Source organism: Schistocerca americana, chromosome 2 (assembly GCF_021461395.2).
Source record: "Schistocerca americana isolate TAMUIC-IGC-003095 chromosome 2, iqSchAmer2.1, whole genome shotgun sequence".
In the NCBI taxonomy this organism is placed as follows: domain Eukaryota; kingdom Metazoa; phylum Arthropoda; class Insecta; order Orthoptera; family Acrididae; genus Schistocerca; species Schistocerca americana.
In genome coordinates, this window is record NC_060120.1 from 732,610,390 (window position 1) to 732,624,641 (window position 14,252).

Sequence of the window (14,252 nt, forward strand, 5' to 3'; positions counted from 1 at the left end):
CTAGGTTCTTGTACATATTGTATGAGCTGATGATGAGGTAACTCTCGCACTTGTCGCCTCTTGCTAAGTTCGGAATTCTGTGGATGGTATTTTCCCGAAACGTTCATAGTATGTCGCCGCACCAAAGTGAGTAGTCGTTTTGTTACCACTTTCCCAAATAATTTCCAAATTCCAATGGAATGTTATTTATCCCCTCTGCCTTCTTTGATAGTAAGTCTTGCAAAACTCTTACAAATTCTGATTCTCTTACTGGATCATCTACCTCTTTCCTCTCGACTCCTCTTTACCCTTCTATCATGTCATCAGGTAAGCTCCTCCCCCCCCCCCCTTATAGAGACTTTCAGTGTACACTTACTATCCATCTGCACTCTCCTCTACGGGTTCAGGACACACTCTTGCCCTTGGGATGAGATACTGCCGCTAAAGGTGGGAGAAACGGCAATGTTCAACGGAATGAGGATGGAGATGACAATGGAAACCTCTGCATTAAAGGCAGCTAATGTGTATCCACGGGATATGTGGTCTGTAATTGAATAATTGTCATGATTATCTCTCCATTGGCAAAATATTGCGGACTAGCTCCCCATTCGGATCTCCGGGAGGAGACTGCCAAAGGGGAGGTGACCACGAAAAAGGACTGAATCACCGACGAAAGGGTAACGTTCTATGAATTGGGGTGTGGAATGTCAAATGTTCGAACGTGGTTGAGAACCTAGAAAATCTGAAAAGGGGAATTCTAAGACACAATCCAGGTACAGAAGAGGTCAGTCAAGTGAAAGTGAAAGAAGACAAGGATTTCTGGTCAGACGGGTATAGGGTAATATCGAACAGCAGAAAATGGTACATCGGGAGTACGATTCTTTATGGACACGATGGCGGAGCAGAGAGTGAGTTACTCTGAGCATTCCAGTGATAGAATTGTTCTTATCAGAATCGACAGCAAATCAACATCAACAACGACAGTTCACGAATACCTGCCGACTTCGCAAGCAGAGGATGAAAGAGGAAGTATATGTCGATGTTGAACTGTGAATTCAGAACGTAAAACGACGTAAACGAAAGGAAAATCTAATAATCATAGGATATTGTAATGCGGCTGCAGGGTGAAGAGCAGAAGAAAGGATTGCTGGAGAACATGGGCTTGGTAGTAGGAATGAGGGAAAAAAGGACTGAGTTCTGCAACAACTTTCAATTACTATCAGCGAATACTCCGTTCAAGAGTCACAAGAAAAGGAGATATACTTGGAAAAGGCCGGGAGATAAGGGAAGATTCCAGTTAGATTACATCATGCTCAGGCAGATATTTCGAAATCAGATAATGGTTTGTACGGGGTACCCAGGAGAAGATACAGACACCGATCGAAATTTCGTAATGTCGAAGAGTAGGCTGAAGATTAAGAGAACAGTCAGCAAGAATCAATACGCAAAGAAGTGGGATACTGAAGTATTACGGAATGGAGAAATAAACTTGAAGTTCTATGAGGTTATAAACGCTGCGATAGCGAATAATTCACTAAGTAATTCAGTTAAAGAGGAATGGGCGTCTCCAAAAAGGGCAATCACGGAAGTGGGGGAGAAGAACCTTCTTAAACGGAGGATAACTGCGAAGTAACCTTGGGTAACAGTAGAAATACTGCAGCATACGAAGGGAGAAAGCATAAAAATATTCAGAGAAATTCAGGAATACTGAAACACGATTTACTCAGGAAAGAAATAAATAGAAAATGCAGGGAAGCCAAGGCCAAATAGCGGCATGAAAAACGTGAAGAAATTGAAAAAGAAATGATTGTCGGAAGGATTGACGCAGCTTATAGAAAAGTCAAAACAACCTTCGGTGAAATAAAAACCAATGGCGGTAACATTGAGAGTGCAATAGGCATTACACTGTTAAATGACCTCATCATTCAATACTAAACTTCCAAAGGATCAGTGGCGTATTGTGAGGGACGGGCGGGGAAGGTGGCGGGTTGTTGTCCCGGCCGCAAAATTTTTAAGGGCGCAAGAAAGCTGAAAGATATAATTTTTATCATAAAATACGATATTTCATGGCTTGCTTATAGTCCGCGTCACAGTTGACGTCCTATGTTAAAGTCCTTTCAGCAATTATAATTTTACATATACGGATGTGGGAAGGGGGGTCGCTCCGACCTCGAAAAGGCAATTAGCGAGATCTTCGATTGGTTGGAGTGGTCCGCTTTTGCTCGTGGCGCATTCACAAACAAATACTCTCCTTTGCTTCACGACTCCGTTGTGTTTCTCTTCGGAAATAAAGGTTCTTCCTAGCAGCCTACATCAGGACTGAAACGGCATCGGAAAAAAGGAGTCTTTAGATATAAAGGACAGATAAATAATATCTCTACACTATAGAAAGGTGCATAAGAAAATTTATTTATTGACAAATTTGTTTTTGAATTGTGGTAATAGCAACATTTTTCTTTTTTTAATCCAAACTTTCTCGGCGAATTTCGATGATTAAATCTTGTCTGATATCACCTGAGGCAAGGAGCCTTTCTGTGGCAACGTTTCGACATGTTTCCTACTCGTTATCTTCAGGCGAATATCGGGTTCACACTCAGTTCGTATCTTTATAGACACTGTACCGCAGGCTCCTTTGTCTCAGCTGGGCGAGTCACGTGCCTCCAGAAGGGGTTTCGCGGACTGTGTTGGGGGGCAGGGGACTCCTGGCGCGTTGAAGAGTTCTGGCGTCGCTTCCTGGTGCTGCCTGTCTGTTCCTTCCGCTGCCTTCGCCGCTTTCACATAAGAGCGCCCTTGACGTATGCTTGCTAACGTTACATCCCACGCAGAGCTCAGTTGGAAACCGCTATCGCGGTCGATAAGATCACCATGGATCCGTATCTCCACTGCCCCTTTGATGATCGCGTCCCAGGACCCCCTCGTCCGGCCCAACATATCCGTCTGTTCGGAATCGAAGATATGATCTTCGTTGAGGCTGCACTCTGCCATTACAGCTTTGTCCGTTTGGCTGAGGCGAACGCTTCTCGCATGTTCTGAGCGGCGCTGCGAAATACATCGCTGCGTCTGCCCGATATATTGCCTGCCACATTCACAGTTGATGCTATAGACTCGAGATATCCTTAAACGGAGCGTGTCTTTCATTGAACCAAGAATATTTTTGATTGGAGCCGATAAGCGAAAAATGTTTTAATGTTGTTTTCTTCAATATCCTAGCATTCTTGGCTCTGCGCGGCCCAGCATACGGTAGGAACGCCTGACACTGTGTGTCATCTTCCCGATCGCCTTCTTTCTTATTCTTGCTCACCTGAAGAGCATGTCTCATCTATGTTTCCAAGTAGCCGTTTTTTCGAAAGGGTTGCCTCATATGCTGCAGCTGGGTGGGTAGACTTTCCTTGTAGCGAATGTCTCGTTCTCTGTACACCAGGGTGGTGAACATAAATTTCCATTGAACTTCATAGTGGCAGCTTTGATACAGTTCCATAGTGGAATTCATACCGTAGTGTAGATAGACAAGAAATTACTGCAAGTTTTCTTCGCCATGCGGCCGCAATACGAATGTGTCGTCCACATATCGGTAGAACGCCTTTGGTTTCAGATGCGTGGTCTTGAGAGACGTTTCGTCGAAGTTTTCCATATATAGGTTTGCGATGCCTGGCGCAAGGGGAAATCCCGTAGCGACTCCGTCTAACCGCCGGTAGAACTTTCCGCCACATTGGAAGTAGGTGGTAGTGAGCGCGTGGCGGAAGATTTTCACAGTGTCTTCGTCAAAGTGGCTCCTTAGAAATGTCACGGAGTTCCCTGAAGGTACCCGCATGAAGAGAGACGCGACGTCGAAACGAAGCAGCTCTCCCTGGTAAGGCATTTGTTCAGTTTGGACTTGAACTTGGGGGAATAAGTCTTTTTGGGAAGGAGAGGGCGGGGGGGGGGGGGGGGATGCGGTGTGTGCGGAGGATCTGTCCCTCCCTGTGTTTGTTTAAATAAATATGTTTGGGGAGAGAGTCGAACTTAGGAGAAGCAGTAACCATACGCCTCTGAGTGAGTACTAGCAAAGGAAAACATGTCGCAGGACTAGACCTGTACATACACCATTTGGCTCAGATGTCGTAGTGCCAGTATTTCGAAACTTTGATTCTGACGTCATAGATCATTTCACAGTATCTTAGGTCTGGTCCAGCATACCGGACACCCACACTGTTACATAAGTAGTCCGAGATCGATTGTAACATCATAGAGCTGCGCCAGTTTGCCTCGGTCATCATGTTGTGTTTCGGGTGAAACGTTTTGTATTCTGATGTCATAGTAAGGCTGGTTTTCATATTCCATGTCAGCCAGCATGACAATGCACCATTTTGAAGTTTCCGCCAATTCATACTTATACTAAATATATTCGCAATTGCGAATATGGACAACCAATCAGCTGTAGAATGGAATGACAACAATGAAAATTTGTGCCGGATCGGGGCTCAAACCCTGATTTCCTGCTTTCCGCACCCGGTCGCCTTAATGTTTTGCTATTCGTGCACGGCTCACGATCAGACCCAATCTTCCATATATCTACAATCTGTGCTCATACAGCCACTATGTTTAGTCCCGTAGAGGGGAGACATTTTAGTTGAAAATCTCTAGCCTGGCGTTGGCGGATAAAAACAATATTGTAGCGCCTGTGTTATTATGGATTACGATGCAAAGAGCTTTTGAACATGTATGCATGTTCAAAGAAACTATGCATCGTAAATCAGAATAAAGCAGGCACTACAATATCGAATGTATACTTAGGACAACGACAACAACCCTCCTTCCATAGAAAACGCACTACCGCAGTTGATTTTTTTTTTTTTAATTTTCCGCCAAAACTTGAATTTCCTGCTATTTTACACATGGGGTAATTGACATTGTCAGAGGGGAAGACATGGGAGGTGGGAGAATACCACAAGACAGTGCGCTTGAACCTGCCCTGCATACCTATTACTCATAGCTATGGAAATTTTAGGTCGAAAACGTGGAAAAGCGACTTACCGCATTTTCTCTAGCTGTAAGCGTCCGACTGCCACGAAGTTCCAGAGTAGAACTTAGAAGATGATGACGTATTCATTGTTTGGTGGGAGAATTGCGAACTTCTGTTTTAGGGATTGTAAAACTTGATGGGTACTCTTTTACGCGCACCTTCCCTACATTTTCTAACGAGTAGATTATGACAGCATTTTAAATTTTCAATTTCGGTCAGTAACAATATGAGCTATTCAAAATAAGATTAATTGTTGCCCGTGTAAGCCGTTAGACAGGCACCTTGAATCTTGGACTGGGTGCCATGTAGTAATTTAGTCAGTAGGGCAATCCACACACGGGACGTCTCAAACGAAACCCACTGCCAACACGACTTTAGCAAAGGGCATATCAGCAGACACGACAATCATTCTTCTGTAGTAAGCACAATCATTTGTGTTACATGAACTGGAAGCTAGTATTATAGGCCCCTTACAACTGATCTTACAGTTAGGTTTCTTACTTAAGTTTGATAGTAAATTCTTTACCTTTAACAATTTTTTCAATTCAGAAGAATACAGTTTCCACTCTCCCTTAAAAACTCTTCAAAAACGGTACACTTATGCAAACTTTTCAAACCTTCAAATGCAAACACTAAGGGCGTAGGCATAAAAACAGATTCATGGAATCCATGGTTAGGATCACAGTTAAGCAGACCTTCAAAAAGAGTTGACTTGCCACTACCACATAAACCATACAAACATAACATTTTCTTTACACCTGGTGTAACACCTGCATTCTCCCACTGAATACATTTTCCCTTGTTTAATTAAATTTACGTAACTTCACTTCCATACCCCAAAATGCACGAAGATATGTTCCATAATCCGAACTCGGCTGCAACAATTAATAACAAATGAATCTGTAATACTAAGCTCTTTATGAAGGCGGCAATAACAACCTAATTAGACAATGAAACGAGGTCGGCTAACAGATACATTAAACAAACACCGACATCGTCCTTTCTGGCGTAAATCAACGAATTTTTAGTTGACCGGCGTTCTGACAGTCAAAACTATCACATAAAATGTAAGATCCTCATCATTCCTCAACATTACATAGGCATGCATACGGGAAATTTTGCTTGTCACACCACAAAGTTCAACAGACACGCAGTATTCCTTTAAGTCAGCAACAGCTAATGATTAATCCAAAAAATCTTTTCGAATTGACTTATATAATTCATAAATGCTGACGAGAATCAAAAATCGCTTACCAGTCTTCGACCTACCTATTGCTCGTCCATACTCTGAATTCTCATCAGTACTGCGTGCTGAGGCGCGTACACCAAGACTGAACTCGCCAGAGTTTCCGGCGGCGTCCCAACTATTTCATTGCACCTTTCATTACTGCCCTTTCGCTTTGTATTGAAACACCGCTGCTTACTCTTTCATTTCATATTATTTCATATTACCACATAGTTACACTGTCTGTGAAATTATCACTAACTCGATTACATTAGATTTAAATGAGGAGGGATTTCGCACATAAACGGAAGATTATGACAGGGAATGCGAATGACCACACGGTTTGAAATGTTTGTACCGAAGTATGACAGTTTCAATAAATTCGAAAAACAATCTGCAATTCATTGTGTCGTGATTTTTATTTCTATTTCATACTATACCATTCCCTTACGAGAAGTGCACTTAATTGCTGCAGTTAGGATTTTTTTAATCACATTAATCCGTAAGACGATTTCAGTTTCTCTTACGAACAACATCTAAAACCATTTTTACTTTCATGCGTGACTTCTACTTTCGCGAAAGCATGATGCGCAGTTTGTGGTGACAGCACTCTGGAGTCGCCAATGCTTCCTTTGAGCTCTGCCATCTTAAAGTTAATACACTTTAAACGCCGCATAGAGCCTGAGCAGACACTACCGGTAACTGACTGCCGGCGGGTGAAACAAAAATAGCAGCGAATTGTAAATGGTTGCGAAAACACACTTGACCTCTTAGCCACAAACAAACCAGAGCTAATCGAGAGCATCATGACTGATACAGGGATTCGTGATCACAACGTCGTTGTAGCTAGGCTCAATACCGTTTCTTCCAAATCCACCAGAAAGAAACGCAAAATAATTTTATTTAAAAAAAGCAGATAAAGTGTCACAAGAAGCCTTCCTAAGAGACAATCTCCATTCCTTCCGAACTGACTATGCAAATGTAGACGAGATGTGGCTCAAATTCAAAGATATAGTAGCAACAGCAATTGAGAGATTCATACCTCATAAATTGGTAAGAGATGGAACTGATCCCCCATGGTACACAAAACAGGTCCGAACGCTGTTGCAGAGGCAACGGAAAAAGCATGCGAAGTTCAGAAGAACGCGAAATCCCGAAGATTGGCTATAATTTACAGACGCGCGAAATTTGGCACGGACTTCAATGCGAGATGCCTTTAATAGGTTCCACAACGAAACATTGTCTCGAAATTTGGTAGAAAATCCGAAGACATTCTGGTCGTATGTAAAGTACACAATCGGCAAGACGCAGTCAATACCTTCGCTGCGCAGTACCGATGGTACTGTTACCGACGAATGTGCCGCTAAAGCGGAGTTACTGAACGCAGTTTTCCGAAATTCCTTCACCAGGGAAGACGAATGGAATAATCCAGAATTTGAAACACGAACAGCTGCTAGCATGAGTTTCTTAGAAGTAGATACCTTAGGGGTTACGAAGCAACTCAAATCGCTTGATACGGGCAAGTCTTCAGGTCCAGATTGCATACCGACTAGGTTCCTTTCAGATTACGCTGATACAATAGCTCCCTACTTAGCCATCACATACAACCGCTCGCTCACCGATAGATCTGTATCTACAGATTGGAAAATTGCGCAGGTCGCACCAGTGTTTAAGAAGGGTAGTAGGAGTAATCCATCGAACTACAGACCTATATCATTGACGTCGGTTTGCACTAGGGTTTTGGAGCATATACTGTATTCAAACATTATGAACCACCTCGAAGGGAACGCTCTATTGATACGTAATCAGCATGGTTTCAGAAAACATCGTTCTTGTGCAACGCAGCTAGCTCTTTGTTCGCACGAAGTAATGGCCGCTATCGACAGGGGATCTCAAGTTGATTCCGTATTTCTAGATTTCCGGAAAGGTTTTGACACCGTTCCTCACAAGCGACTTCTAATAAAGCTGCGGGCCTATGGGGTATCGTCTCAGTTGTGCGACTGGATTCGTGATTTCCTGTCAGGAAGGTCGCAGTTCGTAGTAATAGACGGCAAATCATCGAGTAAAACTGAAGTGATATCAGGTGTTCCCCAGGGAAGCGTCCTGGGACCTCTGCTGTTCCTGATCTATATAAAAGACCTGGGTGACAATCTGAGCAGTTCTCTTAGGTTGTTCGCAGATGATGCTGTAATTCACCGTCTAGTGAGGTCATCCGAAGACTTGTATCAGTTGCAACGCGATTTAGAAAAGCTTGCTGTATGGCGTGGCAGGTGGCAGTTGACGCTAAGTAACGAAAAGTGTGAGGTGATCCACATGAGTTCCAAAAGAAATCCGTTGGAATTCGATTACTCGATAAATAGTACAATTCTCAAGGCTGTCAATTCAACTAAGTACCTGGGTGTTAAAATTACGAACAACTTCAGTTGGAAAGACCACATAGATAATATTGTGGGGAAGGCGAGCCAAAGGTTGCGTTTCATTGGCAGGACACTTAGAAGATGCAACGAGTCCACTAAAGAGACAGCGTACACTACAATCGATCGTCCTCTGTTAGAATATTGCTGCGCGGTGTGGGATCCTTACCAGGTAGGATTGACGGATGACATCGAAAGGGTGCAAAAAAGGCAGCTCGTTTTGTATTATCACGTAATAGGGGAGAGAGTGTGGCAGATATGATACGCAAGTTGGGATGGAAGTCATTAAAGCAAAGATGTTTTTCGTCGCGGCGAGATCTATTTACGAAATTTCAGTCACCAACTTTCTCTTCCAAATGCGAAAATATTTTGTTGAGCCCAACCTACATAGGTAGGAATGATCATCAAAATAAAATAAGAGAAATCAGAGTTTGAACAGAAAGGTTTAGGTGTTCGTTTTTCCCGCGCGCTGTTCGGGAGTGGAATGGTAGAGAGATAGTATGATTGTGGTTCGATGAACCCTCTGCCAAGCACTTAAATGTGAATTGCAGAGTAATCATGTAGATGTAGATGTAGGGCACGGTTGTAAACAATGTATGCGCGCGCGTTTCGGCCGCTGATCACACCCACTCCCGAGACATGCACTACTGATCTGTTGATAATCCCCCTTGGCTTCGTCAGATGGAATGTCAGCGTACATATAGTGTACATGAGTGGTATGGGATACTAAACCTTCAGCTCATAGGCCGGTTTTTGATTGATGGAACACTGAAACCACGCAAGTGTTGCAGCATCCTAACAGATGCTAGAAGACGTTCCTTTACAGACTAGGAGGAACCTGTGATACCAACATGATAGCTGTGCAGCCCATAGTGCAGGAAGTACTACAGTATATCTTACAAATTGTTTCCAAATCGTTTCTGTGGGGAACGCTGAAAAACGCTACCTAAAAGGCAAACTAACTACACCCAACATGTCTCCAAAGGACGTGAGGTCTGTAATTGAAAAGTAACGTGACGATCTCTCCAACGGCAAAAGATTCCGGATTAGTCCCGCATTCGAGTCTCTGGAAGGGAAATGCCAAAGGGAAAATGACAACGAGAAAAAGATTGAATGACCAAGGAAAGTGTAACATTCTACGAGTCAGGGCGTAGTATATCAGTAGATCGAACGTGGTAGAGAAGACAGAAAATCTGAAAAGGGAAATGTTAAGTTCAGTTTAGGTGTAGTGGCCGTCAGTGTAGTGACATAGAAAGAAGATAAAGTTTTCGGATCAGATCAGTATAGTGTAATACCAACAGCACCAGAAAACTGAATAACAGGAGTAGGATTCGTTATGAATAAGAAAGTAGGACATAGAGTGAGTTCCTGTGAACAGTTCAACGACAGGGTTGTTCTCATTAGAATCGACAGCAAACCAACAGTGACAACAAAATCGCAAGCAGAAGATGAAGAGAAAGAGAAAGTATATAAGGATATTGCACAGGCAATTAAGTATTGCACAGGTATTAGTCTAATAGTCATGGGGGATTGGAATGTAGTTCTAGGGAAAGGAATAGAAGAAAGAGTTACGGGACAATATGTACTTAATACTAGGAATGAGAGAGGAAAAAGACTAATTGATGACTGCAATAAATTTCAGTTGCTTATAGCGAATACTCTGTTCAAGAATCACAAGAGAAGATGATATACTCGGAAAAGGTCATGAGTTAGGGGGAAGATTACATCACTGTCAGACAGAGATTCCGAAATCAGATTGTAAGGCGTACCCAGGATCAGAGATAGACTAAGATGATAATCTGGTAATAACGAAGAGTAGGTTGAAGCTTAAGAGAATAGTCACAGAAGAAAACGTACGCTAAAAAGTGCGACATGAAAGTGCTAAGGACTGAAGATACATGCTTGAAGTTCTCTGAGGCTACAGATACTGCGATAATGAATAGCTCAGTAAGCAGTTCAATTGAAGAGGAACGGACGTCCCTAAAAATGGTAGTCACAGAAGTTGGATACAAGAACATAGGTACAAGCAAGATCACTGCGAAGAAAACAAGGGTGACAGAAGAAATAGTTCACTTGATCGATGAAAAAGGAAGTGCAAAAACGTTCAGGGAAACTCAGGAATACAGGAATACGAGTCACTTAGGAATGAAATAAATAGGAAGTGCAAGGAAGCTAAGGCGAACCGGTACATGAAAAATGTGAAGAGATCGAAAAAGAAATGCTTATCGGAAGGACTGACTCAGCGTATAAGAAAGTCAAAAAAGCTTCCGTGAAATTAAGAGCAAGGGCGGTAACATCAAGAGTGCAATGGGTATTTCACTGTTAAATGCAGAGGAGAGAGAGCAGGTAAGTGGAAAGTGTAGATTGAAGGCCGGTATGAAAAGCCAGGACTCATCTGGTGAGGAGATAGAAGAAGCAACAGAAGTCGATAGGAAAGGGATAGGGGATCCAGTATTAGAACCAGGATTTAGAACAGCTTTGGAAGATTTAAAATAAATAAGGCAGAAGGAATAGATCACATTCCATCGGAATTTCTAAACTCATTGAGGGGAGTGGCATCAAAACAGTTACTCACATTAGTATGTAGAATGTATGACACTGGCAATATACCATCAGTCTTTCGGAAAAACATCATCCACGCAGTTCTAAAGCCGACAAGTGCGAGAATTATCGCACAATTATCTTAACAGTTCGTGTATCCAAGTTACTGACAAGAATAATACGCACAAGAAAAGAAAAGAAAATTGAGAATCTGTTAGATGACGATGAGTTTGTCTTTAGAAAAGGTAAAAGCACTAGAGAGGCAGTTTTGACGTTGTAGCTGACAGTGGGAACATGACTGAACAAAAATCAAGACACATTAATATGATCTGCCGACTTGGAAAAAGCGTTCGATAATGTAAAATGGTGCAAGAGGTTCGAAATCCTCCGGTAAATAGGAGTAAGCTATAGGGAAAGAAGGGGTAATATAGAATATGCACAAAAACCAAGAGGGAACAATAAGAGCGAAAGATTAAGAACGAAGTGCAAAGATTAAAATGATTCTGGGACAAGGGTGTATTCTTTCGTCCCTGCTATACATTCTATGCATCGAAGAAGAAATGACAGTAATGAAATCAATGTTAGAACTAGCTGATGACACTGCTGTCTTCAATGGAAGTGAAGAATTACGGAATGTGTTGAATGGAATGAACGGTCTAATGAGTACGGAATATGGACTGAGAATAAATCGAAGAAAAACGGAAGTAGTGAGAAGTAGAAGAAATGAAAAAAGCGAGAAGCTGAACATCCTGATGAATTTAAGGAATTCCGCTAGAAAGAGGACACAAAAAACAGACTAGCACTGGCAGAAAGGGTATTCCTGTTATAGAGAAGCCTGCTAATACCTAGATGAGAGATTAGCGATGTACGGCAGCGAGACATGGACTGTGGCTACACCAGAACAGAAGAGAATCGGAGCATTTGAGATGTGACGCTACAGAAGAAAGTTGAAAATTAGGTGGACTGATAAGGTAATGATGATGAGGTTCTCCACAGAGTCGTCGGTGGAACGAATATATGGAAAACAACGACCATAAGAAGGGACAGGATGATAGGAGATCCGTTGAAACATCGTGGAGTAAATTCCATTGTACTAGAGGGAACTGTAGAGCGTAAAAACTGAAGAGATTGGGATGGATCCGACAAGTAATTGACGATGTAGGTTGCAAATGCTTCTCTGAAATGAAAAGGTTGGCACAGGAGAGGAATTCGTGGCGGGCAGGCAGAATCAATCAGGAAACTAAAATATAGAGGGAGAAATTCTTACTGTAGAAGGTATGATCCTTTTCAATAGTGGCATTACTATGAATAAAATAATAGCTTGATTTATTTTTTCTTTATTCCTCTTTCCTTTTTTTTTTTTTTTTTTTCTTTTTTTTTTGCGCAGACTGATTGAAATAAGTCTCTAAGTCTCTAGGAGAGGTCTGAACAGTTCAGTTGAAGAGAGAAAAAGCTAACAAACAATCGGAAAACGTGGAGATCTGAAGCACCGGCTGTTGGGTAAGCTAGGCGAAGAAAGAGTCAGCGGCAAACGCGGAGGCGGAACATGGCTTCAGTGTGCGCTGACCTAGCTGGTGCCCACTTAGTTCCCCTTCAGGCTGCAGAAGAAGCATTTGTAGCGGTAAACAGCTAATAATCGGTACTATGTTTCAGCACCGTCCTTCTGACGTGACGGAGGATTGCTGCTCTGCGTGCACTGATGCGCTGTTGCACAGTTAAGGCAAACGCTTGAACTCGTATAATATCTATGGAGATAAATAGAAAGAACCGGCTTGCGACTTATATTTTGGTGTTCTTACGTACAGTGCGAGATTTACTTGTGTCACGGTATGATAATGTGCAATTTCGAGTTAATAATTGGAAAATTTTTCTTTGGACGCAGGATTTGATGTTCATATTTTTATTTAGCGTATGGCTAATACAGACATATCATAAAATAAAATTACATATACATATGAAACGTACCCTTAGAACATTTATATACGTGATTGGGCTTAAACTGACACACAATGTTTTTAGCGCAACGCAATCTGACTTTCAATAATCCCTACAAAAGAATGGCCCTGACTAACATTAACCTATACCTTTCACAAATCACTTACCTCACAAAAATCTTCGTTACTCGAACTACTGCAATATAGCGAGCGCCACTACTGCCAGCTACATAAAAGATTCTAACTACTGAAGGCAGTAACTACTGATGGGCATAGTTAGCAAATGAAGGATTTTGATAGAGAACAAATGATGTATTTACCTTAGTAGTCATAATATATATAGCAGTTCATGACATCCAGTCTTACAAATTCCAAAACTCCGCCATCTCTCTCCCCACATCCACCACTGCTGGCGGCTCACCTCCAACTGCCGAACGCTATGCGCTGTTAACATCCAGCTGTCCAACACTACAATGGCAGACAACAATGCAAACTAGCTACAGACTGCACACAGCACAGCCAGTGATTTTCATACAGAGCGCTACGTGGTGTTACCAATAAGAAAATCTAAACAGCCTACTTACACATATGTACATATTTACCCACAAGAAACTTAATTTTGGCGTTACAACTGAATATCCGGTCCTTCAATCCAGTGCATTGCATCTGGAGTTGCTAGCATGAAGTCCTCTTCGGCACCGTGATAGGCTCGAATCCTGCATTCACTGACAATGTGGTGAACAGTGGTATGGAGCCCCGTAGTCACAGGCTGGATTAGGCAAGTTCTTTCGCTTAAAGAGAGCATCCCGGCATCGGCCATGGACGATACGGATTCTGTTGAGGGTAGTCCAGGTCTTGCGTGGTAGGTCAAATCCGCTTGGAAGTTTAGCACTTGAAAAGATGTTATGTAGGCGCACATCTGTCACTGCTTCCCACCGACGTTTCCATTCTTCAAAGGGTTTGAAATCCTTAGCAATCATGTCAGAATTTGATGTTAATATTGTACTACTGTGATTCCAGCAACAGAGGGACCAATTTACGGCTTGTATCAGCTCGTAGATGCCCAGGAATTTTCGCACATCCTCACATTACGACAAAAAAAATACAATTCCGGAAAAAAATTAGTACACCACTTTAGAGGTTTCTAATTCACTCAG